The sequence below is a fragment of the Pseudophryne corroboree genome, chromosome 1, assembly GCF_028390025.1.
Source record: "Pseudophryne corroboree isolate aPseCor3 chromosome 1, aPseCor3.hap2, whole genome shotgun sequence".
Lineage (NCBI taxonomy): Eukaryota > Metazoa > Chordata > Amphibia > Anura > Myobatrachidae > Pseudophryne > Pseudophryne corroboree.
The window spans coordinates 920,440,517-920,465,294 of NC_086444.1; positions in this window are offsets into that span (position 1 = coordinate 920,440,517).

Genomic DNA, 24,778 nt, shown 5'->3' on the forward strand with positions numbered 1-24,778 from the left:
TGTCTGACCATTTTTCGATAGAACTACTCACCCACGCACAAGCAGTGGTGGGCCTGAGTAGCGTACCATTGGCCACATAAATAGATTTTAACGTAGTCTCCAACTTGCGGTCCGCCGGCTCCTTTAGTGAAGCCGTCCCAGGCGCAGGGAGAATCACCTTTTTAGTTAAACGTGACAGGGCACTGTCTAGAACGGGGGTGACTCCCATCTTTTCCTGTCGTCTGCCGGGAAGGGATAAGCAACCTGAATTCTTTTGTGAACCTGAAATTTTTTTTCAGGGTTTGCCCAAACTCCCTCAAAGAGAGTATTTAGCTCGTGAGAAGGAGGGAAAGTTACATTCATTTCTCTGACGTCCTAGTGGATGCTGGGTACTGCGTAAGGACCATGGGGAATAGACAGGCTCCGCAGGAGACTGGGCACTCTAAAGAAAGATTAGGTACTATATCTGGTGTGCACTGGCTCCTCCCTCTATGCCCCTCCTCCAGACCTCATTTAGAATCTGTGCCCGGCCCGAGCTGGTTGCACACTAGGGGCTCTCCTGAGCTTCTAAAAAAGAAAGTATTTGTTAGGTTTTTTATTTTCAGTGAGATCTACTGGCAACAGACTGACTGCTACGAGGGACTAAGGGGAGAGAAGCGAACCTACCTGCTTGCAGCTAGCTTGGGCTTCTTAGGCTACTGGACACCATTAGCTCCAGAGGGATCGAACACAGGCCCAGCCTCGGTCGTCTGGTCCCGGAGCCGCGCCGCCGTCCCCCTTGCAGAGCCAGAAGCAAGAAGAACATCCTGAAAATCGGCGGCTGAAGACTCCGGTCTTCATTAAGGTAGCGCACAGCACTGCAGCTGTGCGCCATTGCTCCCTATGCACACCACATACTCCGGTCACTGATGGGTGCAGGGCGCTGGGGGGGGGGGGGGGCGCCCTGGGCTGCAATTAGAGTACCTTACTTTGGCAAACAGCACATAATATAGTCAAATAAACTATATATGTTGTAACACTGTAGGGGTGCAAGGTGCCTTTTCCTGGGGAATATGGCAGCACGCAGCAGCTGAGGAACAACACAAGTCCAGTTTCTGGTACAACTGACCCCGGCCAGTTTTATTGAAACAGAAAATAAAACAAACCCCAAAATAAAAATACCTTGCCTGTCCGGCACTAACTAAACATAAGATGTTCCTAACTGTCACTAAACAAAACACAGAGTTCTTCAGTACATACTGTATAGCTTACTTGCATCAGAAAGCGTGTCTCTCACACACAGATCCTGCAGCCTTCCCAAGCAGTCTGCCCATACTAATCAGGTTAGAAGCACTATATCACTCTTACACAGCTGAAACCCTGATTAGCCCTCTGTGAGGCCAAAGACCCGAACTGGGCCCAATGTCTAGAACTCGCCTTATCTCTCTCTCAGAGCCTTTACCCAGCTTTTACAGCAAACTGAAAAGGTTCAGACAAAACAAAAAGCATTTTTCCTAGAAGTTAACATTTTCTAAAACATGTAAGACAAGAACCTGGGACAAATATACCTGCCCTCAAACACTATCCCAGTGTTCTTGTCACATATCCCCCTCCCCTGTTTCGACCTAGGGGCCGGAACACTTGTAGCCCCCAAACAGAAGATGCGAGACAATGCATCTGCGTTGGCCAATTGTGTTCCCGGTCTATGTTCGACAGTAAACTTAAAGTCCTGCAACGCTAGAAACCATCTAGTTACACGAGCATTCTTGCATCTATTTACATACATCCATTTTAAAGGGGCATGGTCTGTCACTAGTCTGAATTGTCTACCCAAGAGGTAATATCTCAAGGTATCTAGTGCCCACTTAATGGCCAAAGCCTCCTTTTCCACAATGGCATACCTTTTTTCATGCTCATTGAGTTTCCTACTCAAATAAATGATAGGGTGTTCGTCCCCATCTCTGGTTTGGGACAGCACAGCACCTATCCCTACCTCTGAGGCATCTGTCTGTACCACAAATTCTTTTGAAAAATCTGGTGTTATCAACACCGGTTGTGAACACAAAGCCACTTTTAACGCTTGGAACGCCTTTTCTGCATCAGGGTTCCATTTCACCACATTTGACTGCTTCCCTTTGGTAAGGTCTGACAACGGCACCGCTGTGGTCGCAAAATAAGGAATAAACCGTCTATAGTACCCAGTAATTCCCAAAAAAGCCCTTACCTGTTTTTTATTCACTGGACGAGGCCAGTTTTGAATAGCATCAACTTTATTCAATTGGGGCCTAATCAGACCTCTGCCTATGGTGAAGCCCAAGTATTTGACCTCCTCCATTGCGAGGCAGCACTTCTTTGGGTTAGCAGTTAACCCTGCCTTTCTGATTGAGTCCAGTACTGCTTGTACTTTAACCAAATGTGACCCCCAGTCTGTACTGTGAATTACCACATCATCCAAATAGGCAGCTGCATATTTTCTATGGGGCCTCAAAATTTTATCCATCGCCCGTTGAAAGGTTGCTGGAGCCCCATGCAACCCAAAGGGTAACATCTTATACTGGTACAGCCCCTCCGGAACCGAAAAGGCTGTTTTTTCTTTGGCGCTATCAGATAAAGGTATTTGCCAGTAACCTTTGGTCAGGTCCAATGTGGTGAGAAACCTGGCTGTTCCCAGCCTTTCTACAAGCTCATCCACACGGGGCATGGGGTATGCGTCAAACTTGGACACCTCATTTAACTTACGAAAGTCATTACAGAAGCGTATGCTACCGGCGGGCTTCGGGATGAGCACTATGGGACTGGACCACTCACTGTTAGACTCCTCTATGACTCCAAGATCTAACATGGTTTTAACTTCCTTAGAAATAGCTTCTCGCTGAGCTTCAGGAATCCTATATGGCTTTAAATGAACCCTGACCCCTGGTTCTGTGACAATGTCATGTTTTATTATGGTCGTTCGGCCAGGCAGCTCTGAAAATACCTCCCTATTTTGGATGAGAAATTCTTTAACCTGATTGTTCTGATCAGCTGATAATGTCTCTGACACCTTCACTGCGGGAAGCAACCGGGGTGAAGACACCGAAGGGCAAGGCTCCGCTGACAGAGACAACCTATCTTTCCAGGGTTTGATTAAGTTAACATGGTAGATCTGTTCGGGTTTTCTCTTTCCCGGCTGGTATACTTTGTAATTAACCTCATTCACTTTTTCCCTAATCTCAAATGGACCCTGCCATTTAGCTAGGAATTTGCTTTCCACAGTGGGTACCAAAACAAGAACTCTATCTCCAGGAGCAAATTCCCGTATCTTGGCACTCCGGTTATAGACCCTCTGTTGAGCACTTTGGGCATGTTCCATGTGCTCTCTGACAACAGGTACCACGGCTGCAATCCTATCCTGCATTTGTGTTACATGCTCAATAACGCTTCTATAAGGAGTGGGCTGTCCTTCCCACGTCTCTTTGGCAACATCCAACAGCCCTCTGGGGTGTCTACCATACAACAAATCAAATGGAGAAAACCCCGTAGAGGACTGAGGAACTTCTCTGATGGCCATTAACAAGTAGGGCAACAAACAATCCCAGTTTTTCCCATCTCTCTCAACAACCTTTTTTAACATACTTTTTAATGTTTTATTAAACCTTTCCACCAACCCGTCAGTTTGGGGATGGTAGATGGACGTCCTGAGGTGAGTGACCTTAAATAACTTGCACAATTCTTTCATGATCCTTGACATAAATGGAGTACCTTGGTCAGTCAAAATTTCTTTTGGTATTCCCACTCTACTAAATACCTGCACCAGCTCCCTAGCTATCGCCTTGGTTGTGATAGTGCGTAAAGGGACAGCCTCAGGATATCGAGTGGCATAGTCCATAATTACCAGGATATACTGATGGCCCCGAGCAGACTTTAACAAGGGCCCCACGAGATCCATGGCTATTCTGTCAAACGGGACCTCTATAATAGGCATGGGAACTAGTGGGCTCCTGAAATGGGGTCTAGGGGCATGATACTGGCATTCAGGACAGGAAGAACAATATTCAGACACTTCTTTATAAACCCCTGGCCAAAAGAACCTTTGTAAAACTCTTTCAGTGGTTTTTTCTGCCCCTAAATGTCCTGCGGTAACGTGACTATGAGCTAAATCTAGTACCGTTCTCCGATAAGGCTGGGGAACTACCAGCTGTTCCACCACATCCTCACCCCTTTTGACAATGTGGTACAAGAGCTCATTACAGATGGCCATGTGGGGATACGTAACCCTGTCACCTGGTACCACAGGTTCCCCATTAACAATCTTAACATTCTCTCTAGCCTTTATTAAGGTAGGATCCTTTAACTGTTCAGACGCAAACAGATCCTTCTTTACCTCCAGGTCAGGCACGCTTTCAGTTCTAACTACTATGTCTCTGTTCCCGGCAAGAGGGTCCTCACTGGACTCCCCATCTGTCACTTCCCCAGCCAAACTAGCAAAAGGCAAAGGGCCAGAAAGTTCCGAAGACCCACGTACATCCATAAAATCACCGGTATTATCAACTGGCTTTTTACTTCTCACATCTGTTGATAACCGTGATTCCCACAGTTTCCAAAAATGAGGAAAATCCCTCCCTATTATGGCCTCATGCACCAAGGTAGGGACCAGTCCCACTTTAACCATTGCTGACCCACAACAAGTTTCTATATTCACCTCAGCAGTGGCATAATGTTGGGTATCCCCATGTATGCAAGTTACCCCAATAGGTATTTGCTGGACCTTTAAGGGGTTCACTAACCCAGCTTTCACGAGGGTAACTAAACTTCCTGAATCTAGCAAGGCCTCTACCCGGTTACCTTCTAAGAACACATCACACATTTGTTTTTCCAGCTCAGGTGAAGGTACCACAGTACAGGCTAACCTAGCAAAGAAAGACATTCTGCGACATTCAAAGGCAGCATCACATTGCATGGGTTCTTGCGTGACTGGGCAATTGGCAATAACATGACCTGGCATACCACACCTAAAACATTTAACCACACGATTATCAACCCATTTGGGCAGCATAGACCGTTCTAGCCCCATTGGCCTGTTTCCAGGGCCAGTGTTTACAGTCTCTCCAGCCTTGCGTTCTCTTAACCGCCCAGCAACGTTTTCCCACGGAACAGTCTTACCAGTCTTTACTGAAGGGCGCTGTCGAGGATCTATGGGTTGCTGGGTGGTCATCAGTAGTTCCTCTGCTGCCAAATACCTCTCTACCATGTCCACTAATTGGTCAGCAGTACCCGGGTTTCCATGGCTCACCCACTTGCGCAGGACCATGGGCAAAGATCTCAAGTAGCGGTCCATGACGACTCTTTCCACCATCTGGGGACCAGTTAATGTCTCTGGCTGTAGCCATTTTTTTGTTAGCTGAATAAGGTCGTGCATCTGGGAGCGCGGAGGCTTCTCCATGGCGTACAGCCAACGGTGCACCCGTTGTGCTCGTACTGACAGCGTGACTCCCAGGCGGGTCAGGATCTCAGTCTTTAGTTTATCATAGTCCCGAGCCTCAGCAGGGCTTAAATCAAAGTAAGCTTTTTGGGGCTCACCTGACAGGAAAGGTGCCAGCAGACTGGCCCACTGTGCTTTCGGCCAGTTCTCACGCTCGGCAGTCCTTTCAAACGTGGTCAGATAGGCCTCCACATCATCAGCCTCTGTCATTTTCTGCAGGAAGTGACTGGCTCGTATTGAACTAGAGCTGGTTGGAGCACTGACGGCCACATCTCCAACCCGAGCTGCAAGTCTCTGCACCACTTCTGCTAAGGCCTCTCTATCCTGACGCTGTTGCCTGTAAAGTTCATCAACAACTGCCTGCTGTTGTCTCTTATTTTCCTCCATTGCCACCTGCTGCTGTCTGTTGGCCTCCTGCTGAGCCGCTGTAGCTTGCAGCAAGGCTTTAAGCAGGTCCTCCATGTCAACAGATTTTTCAGGCGGCTTTGCAGCTGCTTTCACCCAGGACATATATCAAACCCTCAGGGGTGAGTCTCAGTAACTTCACACTGGGCTGTATCTGCATAAACCACCGTTTTCTGCAGGCCTCACAAAGCTGCTGCTTTCACTTATGCGCAGAACGGCCTGCTTGCATTCTCCACCAAGTTGTAACACTGTAGGGGTGCAAGGTGCCTTTTCCTGGGGAATATGGCAGCACGCAGCAGCTGAGGAACAACACAAGTCCAGTTTCTGGTACAACTGACCCCGGCCAGTTTTATTGAAACAGAAAATAAAACAAACCCCAAAATAAAAATACCTTGCCTGTCCGGCACTAACTAAACATAAGATGTTCCTAACTGTCACTAAACAAAACACAGAGTTCTTCAGTACATACTGTATAGCTTACTTGCATCAGAAAGCGTGTCTCTCACACACAGATCCTGCAGCCTTCCCAGGCAGTCTACCCATACTAATCAGGTTAGAAGCACTATATCACTCTTACACAGCTGAAACCCTGATTAGCCCTCTGTGAGGCCAAAGACCCGAACTGGGCCCAATGTCTAGAACTCGCCTTATCTCTCTCTCAGAGCCTTTACCCAGCTTTTACAGCAAACTGAAAAGGTTCAGACAAAACAAAAAGCATTTTTCCTAGAAGTTAACATTTTCTAAAACATGTAAGACAAGAACCTGGGACAAATATACCTGCCCTCAAACACTATCCCAGTGTTCTTGTCACAATGTGCAAAAATCCCCTGCCATAATATAAATATAAGAGCGGGAGAAGTCCGTCGAAAAAGGGGCGGGGCTATCTCCCTCAGCACACTGGTGCCATTTCCTCTTTACAGCTCCGCTGGAAGACAGCTCCCCAGGCTCTCCCCTGCAGTTTCCAGGCTCAAAGGGTAAAAAAGAGAGGGGGGGCACTAAATTTAGGCGCAAACTGTATATGTAAAGCAGCTATAGGGGAAAATCACTTTGTGTTAGTGTAAATACCTGATTAAATAGCGCTGTGGTGTGTGCTGGCATACTCTCTCTCTGTCTCCCCAAGGACTTTGTGGGGTCCTGTCCTCAGTCAGAGCATTCCCTGTGTGTGTGCGGTGTGTCGGTACGGCTGTGTCGACATGTTTGATGAGGAGGCTTATGTGGAGGCGGAGCAGGTGCCTATAAGTGTGATGTCACCCCCTGCGGGGCCGACACCAGAGTGGGTGGATATGTGGAAGGAAATAACCGACAGTGTCAACTCCTTACATAAAAGGCTGGATGATGTAACAGCTGTGGGACAGCCGGCTTCTCAGCCCGGGCCTGCCCAGGCGTCTCAAAGACCATCAGGGGCTCACAAACGGCCGCTACCTCAGATGGCAGACACAGATGTCAACACGGAGTCTGACTCCAGTGTCGACGAGGATGAGACATATACACAATCCACAAGGGGCATCCGTTGCATGATTACGGCAATGAAAAATGTGTTACACATTTCTGACATTAACCCAGGTACCACTAAAAAGGGTATTATGTTTGGGGAGAAAAAGCAGCCAGTGTTTTTTCCCCCATCAGATGAGTTGAATGAAGTGTGTGAAGAAGCGTGGGGTTCCCCCGATAAGAAACTGGTAATTTCTAAAAAGTTACTGATGGCGTACCCTTTCCCGCCAGAGGATAGGTCACGTTGGGAGGTGTCTCCTAGGGTGGATAAGGCGCTCACACGCTTGTCAAAAAAGGTGGCACTGCCGTCTCAGGATACGGCCGCCTTGAAGGAGCCTGCTGATAGGAAGCAGGAGGCTATCCTGAAGTCTGTCTATACACACTCAGGTACTATACTGAGACCTGCAATTGCTTCAGCATGGATGTGTAGTGCTGCTGCAGCGTGGTCTGATACCCTGTCAGATAATATTGATACCCTCGACAGGGATACTATTTTGCTAACCATAGAGCATATTAAAGACGTCGTCTTATATATGAGGGATGCACAGAGGGATATTTGCCGGCTGGCATCTAGAATTAATGCAATGTCCATTTCTGCCAGGAGGGTATTATGGACCCGGCAGTGGACAGGTGATGCTGATTCTAAAAGGCACATGGAGGTTTTGCCTTATAAGGGTGAGGAATTGTTTGGGGATGGTCTCTCGGACCTCGTATCCACAGCAACAGCTGGGAAATCGACATTTTTACCTCAGGCTCCCTCACAACCTAAGAAAGCACCGTACTATCAGGTACAGTCCTTTCGGCCTCAGAAAGGCAAGCGGATCAAAGGTGCTTCCTTTCTGCCCAGAGGCAGGGGGAGAGGGAAAAAGCTGCACCAGACAGCCAGTTCCCAGGAACAAAAATCCTCCCCTGCTTCTACTAAGTCCACCGCATGACGCTGGGGCTCCACAGACTGAGCCAGGTGCGGTGGGGGCGCGTCTCCGAAACTTCAGCGACCAGTGGGTTCGCTCACAGGTGGATCCCTGGGTTCTGCAAGTGGTATCTCAGGGATACAAGCTGGAGTTCGAGGCGACTCCCCCTCGCCGTTACCTCAAATCAGCTTTGCCAGCTACTCCCAGAGAAAGGGAGGTAGTACTGGCGGCTATTCACAAGCTGTACCATCAGCAGGTGATAATCAAGGTACCCCTCCATCAACAGGGACGGGGTTACTATTCCACAGTGTTTGTGGTACCGAAACCAGACGGTTCGGTGAGACCCATTCTCAATTTGAAAGCTTTGAACACTTATATAAGGAAGTTCAAGTTCAAGATGGAATCGCTCAGGGTGGTTATTGCAAGCCTGGAAGAGGGGGATTTTATGGTGTCGCTGGACATCAAGGATGCATACCTGCATGTCCCCATTTACCCACCTCACCAGGAGTACCTCAGGTTTGTGGTACAGAACTGCCATTACCAATTCCAAACGTTGCCGTTTGGTCTATCCACGGCACCGCGGGTGTTTACCAAGGTAATGGCCGAAATGATGATACTCCTTCGACGGAAGGGAGTTATAATTATCCCGTACTTGGACGATCTCCTTATAAAGGCGAGGTCCAAGGAGCAGTTACTAGTCAGCGTAGCACTATCTCAGGACGTGCTACTTCAGCACGGCTGGATTCTAAATATCCCAAAGTCACAGCTGATTCCTGCAACGCGTCTGCTGTTCTTGGGCATGATTCTGGACACAGAACAGAAGAAAGTGTTTCTCCCGGAGGAGAAGGCCCAGGAATTATCATCTCTGGTCAGGGACCTCCTGAAACCAAAGCAGGTGTCGGTGCATCACTGCACGCGAGTCCTGGGAAAGATGGTAGCTTCTTACGAAGCAATTTCCTTTGGCAGGTTCCATGCGAGGATCTTTCAGTGGGATCTGTTAGACAAGTGGTCCGGATCGCATCTTCAGATGCATCGATTGATCGCCCTGTCCCCGATGTGGTGCTGTGGTGGCTGCAGAGTGCGCACCTTCTCGAAGGCCGCAGATTCGGCATAAAGGACTGGGTCCTGGTGACCACGGATGCAAGCCTCCGAGATTGGGGGTCAGTCACCCAGGGAAGAAACTTCCAAGGACAATGGTCGAGTCAGGAGACTTCCCTACACATAAATATTCTGGAACTAAGTGCCATTTACAATGCCCTGAGTCAAGCAGAACCCCTGCTTCAAAACCAACCGGTTCTGATTCAGTCAGACAACATCACAGCGGTCGCCCATGTAAACTGCCAGGGCGGCACAAGAAGCAGGGTGGCAATGGCAGAAGCCACAAGGATTCTTCGATGGGCGGAGAATCACGTGATAGCACTGTCAGCAGTGTTCATTCCGGGAGTGGACAACTGGGAAGCCGACTTCCTCAGCAGGCACGATCTCCACCCGGGAGAGTGGGGACTTCATCCAGAAGTCTTCCAGCTGATTGTAAACCGTTGGGAACGGCCACAGGTGGACATGATGGCGTCCCGCCTCAACAAAAAGCTAAAAAGATATTGCGCCAGGTCAAAGGACCCTCAGGCGATAGCTGTGGACGCTCTAGTGACACCGTGGGTGTACCAGTCGGTGTATGTGTTCCCTCCTCTTCCTCTCATACCCAAGGTACTGAGGATAATATGAAAAAGAGGAGTAAGAACAATACTCATTGTTCCGGATTGGCCAAGAAGAGCTTGGTACCCAGAACTGCAAGAAATGATCTCAGAGGACCCATGGCCTCTGCCGCTCAGACAGGACCTGCTGCAGCAGGGGCCCTGTCTGTTCCAAGACTTACCGCGGCTGCGTTTGACGGCATGGCGGTTGAACACCGGATCCTAAAGGAAAAGGGCATTCCGGAGGAAGTCATTCCTACGCTGATTAAAGCTAGGAAGGATGTGACCGCAAAACATTATCACCGCATATGGCGAAAATATGTTGCTTGGTGTGAGGCCAGGAAGGCCCCAACGGAGGAATTTCAGCTGGGTCGATTTCTGCACTTCCTACAGTCAGGGGTGACTATGGGCCTAAAATTGGGTTCCATTAAGGTCCAGATTTCGGCACTGTCTATTTTCTTTCAAAAAGAACTGGCTTCACTGCCTGAAGTCCAGACATTTGTTAAAGGAGTGCTGCATATTCAGCCCCCTTTTGTGCCTCCAGTGGCACCTTGGGATCTCAACGTGGTGTTGGATTTCCTAAAGTCGCATTGGTTTGAGCCACTTAAAACCGTGGAGCTAAAATATCTCACGTGGAAAGTGGTCATGCTGTTGGCCTTGGCTTCGGCCAGGCGTGTGTCAGAATTGGCGGCTTTGTCATGTAAAAGCCCTTATCTGATCTTCCAAATGGATAGGGCGGAATTGAGGACTCGTCCCCAATTTCTTCCTAAGGTGGTATCAGCGTTTCATTTGAACCAACCTATTGTGGTGCCTGCGGCTACTCGGGACTTGGAGGATTCCAAGTTGCTGGACGTAGTCAGGGCCCTGAAAATCTATGTTTCCAGGACGGCTAGAGTCAGGAAAACTGACTCGCTATTTATCCTGCATGCACCCAACAAGCTGGGTGCTCCTGCTTCAAAGCAGACTATTGCTCGCTGGATCTGTAGCACGATTCAACTAGCGCATTCTACGGCTGGACTGCCGCATCCTAAATCTGTAAAAGCCCATTCCACGAGGAAGGTGGGCTCTTCTTGGGCGGCTGCCCGAGGGGTCTCGGCTTTACAACTTTGCCGAGCTGCTACTTGGTCGGGTTCAAACACTTTTGCAAAATTTTACAAGTTTGATACCCTGGCTGAGGAGGACCTTGAGTTTGCTCATTCGGTGCTGCAGAGTCATCCGCACTCTCCCGCCCGTTTGGGAGCTTTGGTATAATCCCCATGGTCCTTACAGAGTCCCCAGCATCCACTAGGTTGTCAGAGAAAATAAGAATTTACTCACCGGTAATTCTATTTCTCGTAGTCCGTAGTGGATGCTGGGAGCCCGTCCCAAGTGCGGACACTCTGCAATACATGTATATAGTTATTGCTTAACTAAAAGGTTTTTGTTTGAGCCATCTGTTAGTGAGGCTCATTTGTTGTTTCATACTGTTAACTGGGTATAGTTATCACAAGTTGTACGGTGTGATTGGTGTGGCTGGTATGAGTCTTACCCTGGATTCCAAATCCTTTCCTAGTATTGTCAGCTCTTCCGGGCACAGTTTCCTTAACTGAGGTCTGGAGGAGGGGCATAGAGGGAGGAGCCAGTGCACACCAGATATAGTACCTAATCTTTCTTTAGAGTGCCCAGTCTCCTGCGGAGCCCGTCTATTCCCCATGGTCCTTACGGAGTACCCAGCATCCACTACGGACTACGAGAAATAGAATTACCGGTGAGTAAATTCTTATTTTTCTTTTCCTTATAAAAATAAGCCTTCTCCTGAGGTAAAGGAGGGGCTTCCGTAACATCCAAAACTTCCTTTATAGCAACAATCATGTATTGAATGCTTTTTGCCGTGTCGGTATCAGTTTGTACTATTTGTGCAAATGGTCTCTTATGTGACCCAGAGGGGTCGTCCTTGGATGAAAAGGCAGAACTATGAAAAATCACATCCTCCACTGATTTTCTTCAGTTTTCTGCATGAGACTCAGACTTATCCAATCTCTTACTGATATGATTCACACTATCACTTAATTCTTTCACCCATTCAGGCTCGTGGTATGCCGGCAGCGCCACCACATTACATCTCTGTGTCCCTAAAATGGCTCCCTCAGGGGAAGAGCTCCCTGCCTCAGACATGTCACACACGTGTACAACCACACCACAGACACTCCGGGACTTATAAGGAACAGACCCACAGTAAAATCTGTCAGAAGGACACAGAAAGGATTTGCCAGCTCACAACCCAGCGCTATTGATAAAAACCCTGTGTAACACAAAACAGACCTGTAGCGCTTTTATAATGATAAATTCACAATACAGCACCAATTTATACTGTGCCCCCCCCCCTTTTTTTTGCACCCTGATACTTGTTCAGAAGTGGAGGAGGACCAGCGTTCTTCTCTGCAGCTTACTTGAAGAGAAAATGGCGCTGAGCAGTGTGCTGGCTGACTGAGGAGGAAGCCCCGCCCCCGCAATGGAGCGTTTCTCCTCAGCAATATCAATACTAATTTTTATTCTGGCAGGGGGTAGGACTGTGCTTCAGCAACTTATGTCCCCTTATTAGCCAGTTTTTATTACAGATGAGCCGGTTCGGTTCCTCAAGATCCGAAAACCCCCCCCCCGAACTTTACCCATTTTACACGGTTCCGAGTCAGCCTCGGATCTTCCCGCCTTGCTCGGTTAACCCGAATGAGGCCGAACGTCATCATGCCGCTGTCAGGTTCTCGCGAGATTCGTATACTATATAAAGAGCCGCACGTTGCCGCCATTTTCACTAGTGCATTGGGGATTGAACAGAGAGGACGTGGCTGTGTCCTCTCCCTGAAAAGCTCTGTAATCTGTGCTCAGTGTGCTGTAAATATCTGTGCTCAGTGTGCTGCAAATATCTGTGCTCAGTGTGCTTAAAATATCTACGTTCTCTGCCTGAAAACGCTCCATATCTGTGCTCAGTGTGCTGCAAATATCTGTGCTTAGTGTGCTTTATTGTGGGGACTGGGGACCACCAGTATATAATTAATTATACTTATAGTAGTACAGTACAGTAGGCCTTTGCTGTATCTTGCAGCTCTGTATCACTGCAAGTATCCATTCCATATCTGTGCTGCATTTTTGTGAGCAGTATATAGTATTACAGTGTAGCATTTTGGTGACCCAACCGTATATAGTTGTGTACAGTAGGCCATTGCTGTATCTCGCAGCTCTGTGTCACTGCAAGTATCCATTCCATATCTGTGCTGCATTATTGTGAGCAGTATATAGTATTACAGTGCAGCATTTTGGTGACCCAACAGTATATAGTTGTATACAGTAGGCCATTGCTGTATCTTGCAGCTCTGTGTCACTGCAAGTATCCATTCCATATCTGTGCAGCATTTTTGTGAGCAGTGTATATAGTATTACAGTGCAGCATTTTGGTGACCCAACAGTATATAGTTGTGTACAGTAGGCCACTGCTGTATCTTGCAGCTCTGTTTCACTGCAAGTATCCATTCCATCAGTGGCGTAAGTTTGTCCCAGTTGCCCGGAGGCAAGATAAATATTGGTGCCCCCCTATTTCCTATATTAAGATAAATGTATGTATGTATGTATGTATATATGTGTGTGTGCGTGTGTGTGTTGTTCTGAAATAAATGTATATACTGTATTTATACATTTAATTGTCTTTTATTTTAAATCACAAAATTCTTAGCAGTCATACACAGGATTAGAACCCATGACCTGTTACACTGACAGCAGACACTTTACTGATGGAGCTATTTGCTCCTGTACGGGAAGCATGAGAATTCTAACTATATGAAGTTACGTGTAATTGTCAGAGAAGTATCTTCATACAGTTAAAATTCTCATATTTCCTATACAGGAGCCAACAGCTTCATCAGTAAGGTGACTGCTTCCAGTGTAATACTGTAGGTCTTGGTTTCTAATCCTGGGTGTGACCCTTGTAAAATGTGTATATTCAGTATAATAAAGAGGGTATGATTTGTAAGGTGCAGGGACCAGTGAGGAAGTCAGCCACTGAAAAGACAGCGACATATATCAATTAACTTAATTCAATGGTGTCACAGAATGGGAGGAGAGGTGCCCCCCTTCAGAGCAGGAGCCCGACGGCAGATGACTCCGTTGCCTCCCAGATTTCTGCCTCTGCCTTCCATATCTGTGCAGCAATTTTGTGAGCAGTATATATAGCATTACAGTGCAGCATTTTGGTGACCCAACAGTATATAGTTGTGTACAGTAGGCCATTGCTGTGTCTTGCAGCTCTGTGTCACTGCAAGTATCCATTCCATATCTGTGCTGCATTTTTGTGAGCAGTATATAGTATTACAGTGCAGCATTTTGGTGACCCAACAGTATATAGTTGTGTACAGTAGGCCATTGCTGTATCTTGCAGCTCTGTGTCACTGCAAGTATCCATTCCATATCTGTGCAGCATTTTTGTGAGCAGTGTATATAGTATTACAGTGCAGCATTTTGGTGACCCAACAGTATATAGTTGTGTACAGTAGGCCATTGCTGTATCTTGCAGCCAGAGCCGGCCTTAGCTATAGGCAGGCTAGGCATTTGCCTAGGGCATCCAAGCATGTCTAGGGGCATCCAAGCATGTCCCTGCAGTATCTCATGCTGGGAGGGACAGTCCGCAAACTAACTGTTACTTTCCAAATGTATTCAATCAGTACTTGTATACACTGCTGTTTACATTTGTAAAAAAAATGCACACTGTGCCTTAAACTTCCTCTGACATGCTTGAATGCCCATGACTTGTGAGACCTCAGACAGACAGCAGAAGCCAAGTAAATGCAATTCCTGGACCTGTGACATTTTCACTGACTATATAAGGTTATTACTGGATGGCTTCTATAACACATGTGTATTTTGGAAGACTGCTTCACAGAAACCTGACATCACCTATACTGCTTGTGCACATAGGGGAGGGGGACCCTGTTATCCTGTGTCCTTTATCCCTGTGCAATTCCCACGTGTCTGCAGGGACATAACATGGGCAATGTTCTCCCCACACTTTATTTCCTAGTCAGTCCATGCCGTAAAATTCCCCTGCCACCCAGCACTGTAACGTGGTCAGTAAGTTGCGATGTGCTTTTCTATATGAAACATCAGTGCAGCATGACTTTCGGACACATCAGACTGGAGGGCAGAGCATATCACTCCCACAGTATAAAGTAAAGGGCACGCAGTAACAGACACCAGCAAACACACTGAATAGTGAAGAGAATGGACAGTTTCTACATGTTTGATACTGATCTTTTTGTATAACCAGCAAGTGTGGCAGTATCTGTGGCAGTATACTGTATGTGTATTATGGGCATTACTAATGTGGGGCATATGTGTAAGGTGCATTACTGTGTGGCATTATGTGTATTATGGGCATTACTAATGTGGGGCATATGTGTAAGGTTCCTTTACTGTGTGGAATTATATGTATTATGGTCATTACTGTGTGGCATTGTGCAGAGTTGAACTGGCCCACAGGGTAACCCCCCGGTGGGCCCCACTACCTGAGCATTGCAGGTACAGATGCAGAACTAGCGGCGGAGCTAGGGAGCACCAGACAAAATTTTGCCTAGGGCATCAAATTGGCTAGGGCCGGCTCTGCTTGCAGCTCTGTGTCATTGCAAGTATCCATTCCATATCTGTGCTGCATTTTTGTGAGCAGTATATAGTATTACAGTGCAGCATTTTGGTGACCCAACAGTATATAGTTGTGTACAGTAGGCCATTGCTGTATCTTGCTGCTCTGTGTCACTGCAAGTATCCATTCCATATCTGTGCAGCATTTTTGTGAGCAGTGTATATAGTATTACAGTGCAGCCTTTTGGTGACCCAACAGTATATAGTTGTGTACAGTAGGCCATTGCTGTATCTTGCAGCTCTGTGTCACTGCAAGTATCCATTCCATATCTGTGCAGCATTTTTGTGAGCAGTATATAGTATTACAGTGCAGCATTTTGGTGACCCAACAGTATATAGTTGTGTACAGTAGGCCATTGCTGTATCTTGCTGCTCTGTGTCACTGCAAGTATCCATTCCATATCTGTGCAGCATTTTTGTGAGCAGTGTATATAGTATTACAGTGCAGCCTTTTGGTGACCCAACAGTATATAGTTGTGTACAGTAGGCCACTGCTGTATCTTGCAGCTCTGTTTCACTGCAAGTATCCATTCCATATCTGTGCAGCATTTTTGTGAGCAGTATATATAGTATTACAGTGCAGCATTTTGGTGACCCAACAGTATATAGTTGTGTACAGTAGGCCATTGCTGTATCTTGCAGCTCTGTGTCACTGCAAGTATCCATTCCATATCTGTGCAGCATTTTTGTGAGCAGTATATATAGTATTACAGTGCAGCATTTTGGTGACCCAACAGTATATAGTTGTGTACAGTAGGCCATTGCTGTATCTTGCAGCTCTGTGTCACTGCAAGTATCCATTCCATATCTGTGCAGCATTTTTGTGAGCAGTATATATAGTATTACAGTGCAGCATTTTGGTGACCCAACAGTATATAGTTGTGTACAGTAGGCCATTGCTGTATCTTGCAGCTCTGTGTCACTGCAAGTATCCATTCCATATCTGTGCAGCATTTTTGTGAGCAGTATATATAGTATTACAGTGCAGCATTTTGGTGACCCAACAGTATATAGTTGTGTACAGTAGGCCATTGCTGTATCTTGCAGCTCTATGTCACTGCAAGTATCCATCCATTCCATTTTCTTCCAGTGATTTGGACCAATAATACCATTGATTAGAACAAATAATTCCAGTGATTTTGTCATTTTCTACCAGTGATTTGGACCAATAATACCATTGATTAGAACAAATAATTACTGTGATTTTGTCATTTTCTTCCAGTGATTTGGACCAATAATACCATTGATAAGAACGAATAATTCCTGTGATTTTGTAATTTTCTTCCAGTGATTTGGACCAACTGCAGGAGGGGAGTCTGAGGTTCTGACCCCAGGAGGGGAGTCTGAGGTGCCGACCCCAGGAGGGGAGTATGAGTTACATTCCCCAGGAGGAGAGACTGATCTGTTGCTTTCAAGAGAAGTTTCGCATATGGTGGCTGATGGATCAGTTCCAGAAGAGTCTTCTGGTTCTGTGGCCGTGGAAAGGTCATCTGACTCTGCAAACAAACTTAGCAGGAAGCATTGGAGTCCCATGGTTTCATTTAGGCATCGCCCTATACCTCTACCCTTCACCATCTGACCATCCCCCCCCCCTCCCCCCACGGACACCGTCTGCTCATCACTCTCATCCTCTCCCTGACATCCTCTCCTGGTCAACCTTTGCCTTACCCAGTTGCCCTCTGCCTGTCACCCTCTGCCTCTCCCTGACTTCCTCTGCCTGTCACCCTGGCTCTCCCTGTCACCATATACCTGTGATACCCCGTAAGTAGGTGCTAGAACACGAGACTGCTTGTGGGATGCTTACAGTGACCAGGCTTGTGGTAATTTATGATGAGAGAAGCAGGCCTTTAGGTAGAGTCTCCCCTCAGACACAATGACCAACAACAGCTTTTCTTTGAAAACAGATTCTCAATTTATTAGAATGAATGAACAGTATTAAAATAATAAAAACAGTCTATGGGGGTGATTCAGAAATGATCGCTAGGCTGCTGCAATTGTTGTCCTGAGATCAGGTAGTGGCCGCCCAAGGGGAGTGTATATTCGCTGTGCAAGTGTGCAATCGCATGTGTATGCCGAGCTGCTAAAAAACCCCTCAGTCAGCGGACATCTGCAAACCCATTCGCAGCTCACTCACCATTGAATGATTTGCCCTGTGTGTGCAGTCTGTGCGCAGCCCAGGACTTACTCCTACAGTGCGATGAGAACCGGCTCATCAGGTCCAGAGCTGACGTCACACACCCTCCCTGAAAACGCTTGGGAATACCTGCGTTTTACCTGACACTCCCAGAAACGGTCAGTTACCACCCACAATTGGCTTCCTCCTGTCAATCAGCTTGCGAATGGCTGTGCGATTAGAATTTTCGCTGACCGGCGATGCCTGTTGTTGTTTGCCAATGTGCGTGCGCATTGTGGTGCATATGCTTGCGCCGTTAATAGCTGATCACCCGCTGTGCAAAAACGCACAGCAGCGATCAGGTATGAATCGGGCTGTCTGACTGTAATTAATCAACTTTAGTAAAAATGGTTCAGCATATGCAGGTTACTGTGGTACTTGTGGTGCACCAGCTTAGGTTTAAGTAAAGGGTCTGCACGAAAGAAAACCACTCTAAAGACAGTTCAACACATACAGGTCACTGTAGTACTTGTAGTGCATCAGCTTAGGTTTAAGCAAACAGTCCTCATAGAAAAATAGGGTAGACTGCTAGAGTACAGGAATAGATTGTATTGTGCCATGAAGAGCTATAGTACTGACATCAGAGATTAGCAGAGATTGGAAAGCTGTGCAGGACTTAATGGGGGAGATGTACTAATGTCTCAGAGAGTGATAAAGAGAGAAGGTACCATCCAATCAACTCCTAATTGACATTTTTTTTTTAACATGGCAGTTAGTACCTGATTGGCTGGTACTCTCTTTCCACTTTATCTCACACCAAGGCTTAGTACATCTTCCCCAATGTCTTTCAATCCAAATATATACTCATATGCATATCAGGGTTTTATACCAGAGCGACTGAATCAAATTATACTTATGGACAGCCTCCCTACTCTCATATGTATATTTATAGCTGGCAGTATCATTGGCGATGGCTTACCAGGCTGGTAACCATTAAGCACCAGGCATCATTCAGACCCGGGCAATAGCAAAATTTGCTAACAGGTTCAATTAAATGTATAATTAACCCTTATTATACCAAGCCTACCACGTCAACATACTTTACCAAGCTGGGGTCTTCAGAGGACCCCACGTTTTTTTGTCTAAATTCTCAACTATTTGATGTGGTAAATTACTAAAATTATATTTCTGGGTTTCTGAAGGGATACGTTCTAGTAAGGGTACGACAGCCAGCATAAAATATTTTGTGTATTTATTTCAAGAGTAGTTAGCCGTAAAAGCCATATATTCTTCTTCATTACAGTGTGTACATTTTTACATCCGATTGGGTACTGTATATTCTTGTAAAAAGGTTATATAATTTTACTACGGTAACAATACATCACTATTCATATGTTGCCATCGCTGCAGTCCTTAGCACATGTCAAAGTGGTGGTTGTTTTCCTGTGTTTCTCACATATAAAACGTTCTGCATTTGTAACGTAGTATAGTGTTTTTTTGAAAGAACATTTCGTAAGCCTAATTACACAGTAGTTATCTTAATTCGATACGGGACACATAGAAAAATCAGGAGTAAAATAGTTGTTATAGATATGTCAGGATCACAAAAAATAACATTCTGGGGTCCTCAGAAGACCCCACTTGGTATACTAAGGGTTAAACAAAGTAGCTCCAAGCAAGAAGAACATGGGACATAATAGGGGCAGAGTGATCCCAGTGGAATAAATGACAGACAACACATCTCCGAATAATTTACATACCACTGGACTGCTTCACAATAAGGGGTCTATTCATGAGGCTGCAAATTTGTGTTCAGTTCTAAACGAGGTCTATAGTGTATGTGGCAGTAAAGCAGTTATGGGATATGAGCCCTGGCAGGCCCAGGGCACTAAAGAGAGCCGTAATAGTTCTGATATTTTGAAAAAATGATGAAGTCCTAAAACGGACAATGAAGACGGACAATGAAGTGACGATTGCTTCCAGGCACTCCAAGAGCTCATCTGCTTTGGTATGGTTCTGTGGCATCACAACTAGAGATGAGCGGGTTCGGTTTCTCTGAATCCGAACCCGCCAGAACTTCATGTTTTTTTTCACGGGTCCGAGCGACTCGGATCTTCCCGCCTTGCTCGGTTAACCCGAGTGCGCCCGAACGTCATCATGACGCTGTCGGATTCTCGCGAGGCTCGGATTCTATCGCGAGACTCGGATTCTATATAAGGAGCCGCGCATCGCCGCCATTTTCACACGTGCATTGAGATTGATAGGGAGAGGACGTGGCTGGCGTCCTCTCCGTTTAGAATAGATTAGAGAGACACTTGATTTACTAATTTTGGGGAGCATTAGGAGTACTCAGTACAGTGCAGAGTTTTGCTGATAGTGACCACCAGTTTTATTTATAATCCGTTCTCTGCCTGAAAAAAGCGATACACAGCACACAGTGACTCAGTCACATACCATATCTGTGTGCACTGCTCAGGCTCAGGCCAGTGTGCTGCATCATCTATTATCTATATATAATATTATATATATCTGTCTGACTGCTCAGCTCACACAGCTTATAATTGTGGGGGAGACTGGGGAGCACTACTGCAGTGCCAGTTATAGGTTATAGCAGGAGCCAGGAGTACATAATATATTATATAGTGAGTGACCACCAGACACACAGTGCAGTTTATTTAATATATCCGTTCTCTGCCTGAAAAAAGCGATACACACAGTGACTCAGTCAGTCACATACCATATCTGTGTGCACTGCTCAGGCTCAGGCCAGTGTGCTGCATCATCTATATATATTATATATCTGTCTGACTGCTCAGCTCACACAGCTTATAATTGTGGGGGAGACTGGGGAGCACTACTGCAGTGCCAGTTATAGGTTATAGCAGGAGCCAGGAGTACATAATATTATATTAAAACAGTGCACACTTTTGCTGCAGGAGTGCCACTGCCAGTGTGACTAGTGACCAGTGACCTGACCACCAGTATATATAATATTAGTAGTAGTATACTATCTCTTTATCAACCAGTCTATATATTAGCAGCAGACACAGTACAGTGCGGTAGTTCACGGCTGTGGCTACCTCTGTGTCGGCACTCGGCAGCCCGTCCATAATTGTATATACCACCTAACCGTGGTTTTTTTTTCTTTCTTTATACATACATACTAGTTACGAGTATACTATCTCTTTATCAACCAGTCTATATATTAGCAGCAGACACAGTACAGTGCGGTAGTTCACGGCTGTGGCTACCTCTGTGTCGGCACTCGGCAGCCCGTCCATAATTGTATATACCACCTAACCGTGGTTTTTTTTTCTTTCTTTATACATACATACTAGTTACGAGTATACTATCTCTTTATCAACCAGTCTATATATTAGCAGCAGACACAGTACAGTGCGGTAGTTCACGGCTGTGGCTACCTCTGTGTCGGCACTCGGCAGCCCGTCCATAATTGTATATACCACCTAACCGTGGTTTTTTTTTCTTTCTTTATACATACATACTAGTTACGAGTATACTATCTCTTTATCAACCAGTCTATATATTAGCAGCAGACACAGTACAGTGCGGTAGTTCACGGCTGTGGCTACCTCTGTGTCGGCACTCGGCAGCCCGTCCATAATTGTATATACCACCTAACCGTGGTTTTTTTTTCTTTCTTTATACATACATACTAGTTACGAGTATACTATCTCTTTATCAACCAGTCTATATATTAGCAGCAGACACAGTACAGTGCGGTAGTTCACGGCTGTGGCTACCTCTGTGTCGGCACTCGGCAGCCCGTCCATAATTGTATATACCACCTAACCGTGGTTTTTTTTTCTTTCTTTATACATACATACTAGTTACGAGTATACTATCTCTTTATCAACCAGTCTATATATTAGCAGCAGACACAGTACAGTGCGGTAGTTCACGGCTGTGGCTACCTCTGTGTCGGCACTCGGCAGCCCGTCCATAATTGTATATACCACCTAACCGTGGTTTTTTTTTCTTTCTTTATACATACATACTAGTTACGAGTATACTATCTCTTTATCAACCAGTCTATATATTAGCAGCAGACACAGTACAGTGCGGTAGTTCACGGCTGTGGCTGCCTCTGTGTCGGCACTCGGCAGCCCGTCCATAATTGTATATACCACCTAACCGTGGTTTTTTTTTCTTTCTTTATACATACATACTAGTTACGAGTATACTATCTCTTTATCAACCAGTCTATATATTAGCAGCAGACACAGTACAGTGCGGTAGTTCACGGCTGTGGCTACCTCTGTGTCGGCACTCGGCAGCCCGTCCATAATTGTATATACCACCTAACCGTGTTTTTTTTTTCTTTCTTTATACATACATACTAGTTACGAGTATACTATCTCTTTATCAACCAGTCTATATATTAGCAGCAGACACAGTACAGTGCGGTAGTTCACGGCTGTGGCTACCTCTGTGTCGGCACTCGGCAGCCCGTCCATAATTGTATACTAGTATCCAATCCATCCATCTCCATTGTTTACCTGAGGTGCCTTTTAGTTGTGCCTATTAAAATATGGAGAACAAAAATGTTGAGGTTCCAAAATTAGGGAAAGATCAAGATCCACTTCCACCTCGTGCTGAAGCTGCTGCCACTAGTCATGGCCGAGACGATGAAATGCCAGCAACGTCGTCTGCCAAGGCCGATGCCCAATGGCATAGTACAGAGCATGTCAAAACCAAAACACCAAATATCAGTAAAAAAAGGACTCCAAAACCTAAAATAAAATTGTCGGAGGAGAAGCGTAAACTTGCCAATATGCCATTTACCACACGGAGTGGCAAGGAACGGCTGAGGCCCTGGCCTATGTTCATGGCTAGTGGTTCAGCTTCACATGAGGATGGAAGCACTCAGCCTCTCGCTAGAAAACTGAAAAGACTCAAGCTGGCAAAAGCACCGCAAAGAACTGTGCGTTCTTTGAAATCCCAAATCCACAAGGAGAGTCCAATTGTGTCGGTTGCGATGCCTGACCTTCCCAACACTGGACGTGAAGAGCATGCGCCTTCCACCATTTGCACGCCCCCTGCAAGTGCTGGAAGGAGCACCCGCAGTCCAGTTCCTGATAGTCAGATTGAAGATGTCAGTGTTGAAGTACACCAGGATGAGGAGGATATGGGTGTTGCTGGCGCTGGGGAGGAAATTGACCAGGAGGATTCTGATGGTGAGGTGGTTTGTTTAAGTCAGGCACCCGGGGAGACACCTGTTGTCCGTGGGAGGAATATGGCCGTTGACATGCCAGGTGAAAATACCAAAAAAATCAGCTCTTCGGTGTGGAGGTATTTCACCAGAAATGCGGACAACAGGTGTCAAGCCGTGTGTTCCCTTTGTCAAGCTGTAATAAGTAGGGGTAAGGACGTTAACCACCTCGGAACATCCTCCCTTATACGTCACCTGCAGCGCATTCATAATAAGTCAGTGACAAGTTCAAAAACTTTGGGTGACAGCGGAAGCAGTCCACTGACCAGTAAATCCCTTCCTCTTGTAACCAAGCTCACGCAAACCACCCCACCAACTCCCTCAGTGTCAATTTCCTCCTTCCCCAGGAATGCCAATAGTCCTGCAGGCCATGTCACTGGCAATTCTGACGAGTCCTCTCCTGCCTGGGATTCCTCCGATGCATCCTTGCGTGTAACGCCTACTGCTGCTGGCGCTGCTGTTGTTGCCGCTGGGAGTCGATGGTCATCCCAGAGGGGAAGTCGTAAGCCCACTTGTACTACTTCCAGTAAGCAATTGACTGTTCAACAGTCCTTTGCGAGGAAGATGAAATATCACAGCAGTCATCCTACTGCAAAGCGGATAACTGAGTCCTTGACAACTATGTTGGTGTTAGACGTGCGTCCGGTATCCGCCGTTAGTTCACAGGGAACTAGACAATTTATTGAGGCAGTGTGCCCCCGTTACCAAATACCATCTAGGTTCCACTTCTCTAGGCAGGCGATACCGAGAATGTACACGGACGTCAGAAAAAGACTCACCAGTGTCCTAAAAAATGCAGTTGTACCCAATGTCCACTTAACCACGGACATGTGGACAAGTGGAGCAGGGCAGGGTCAGGACTATATGACTGTGACAGCCCACTGGGTAGATGTATGGACTCCCGCCGCAAGAACAGCAGCGGCGGCACCAGTAGCAGCATCTCGCAAACGCCAACTCTTTCCTAGGCAGGCTACGCTTTGTATCACCGCTTTCCAGAATACGCACACAGCTGAAAACCTCTTACGGCAACTGAGGAAGATCATCGCGGAATGGCTTACCCCAATTGGACTCTCCTGTGGATTTGTGGCATCGGACAACGCCAGCAATATTGTGTGTGCATTAAATATGGGCAAATTCCAGCACGTCCCATGTTTTGCACATACCTTGAATTTGGTGGTGCAGAATTTTTTAAAAAACGACAGGGGCGTGCAAGAGATGCTGTCGGTGGCCAGAAGAATTGCGGGACACTTTCGGCGTACAGGCACCACGTACAGAAGACTGGAGCACCACCAAAAACTACTGAACCTGCCCTGCCATCATCTGAAGCAAGAAGTGGTAACGAGGTGGAATTCAACCCTCTATATGCTTCAGAGGTTGGAGGAGCAGAAAAAGGCCATTCAAGCCTATACAATTGAGCACGATATAGTAGGTGGAATGCACCTGTCTCAAGTGCAGTGGAGAATGATTTCAACGTTGTGCAAGGTTCTGATGCCCTTTGAACTTGCCACACGTGAAGTCAGTTCAGACACTGCCAGCCTGAGTCAGGTCATTCCCCTCATCAGGCTTTTGCAGAAGAAGCTGGAGGCATTGAAGAAGGAGCTAAAAGGGAGCGATTCCGCTAGGCATGTGGGACTTGTGGATGCAGCCCTTAATTCGCTTAACAAGGATTCACGGGTGGTCAATCTGTTGAAATCAGAGCACTACATTTTGGCCACCGTGCTCGATCCTAGATTTAAAGCCTACCTTGGATCTCTCTTTCCGGCAGACACAGGTCTGCTGGGGTTGAAAGACCTGCTGGTGACAAAATTGTCAAGTCAAGCGGAACGCGACCTGTCAACATCTCCTCCTTCA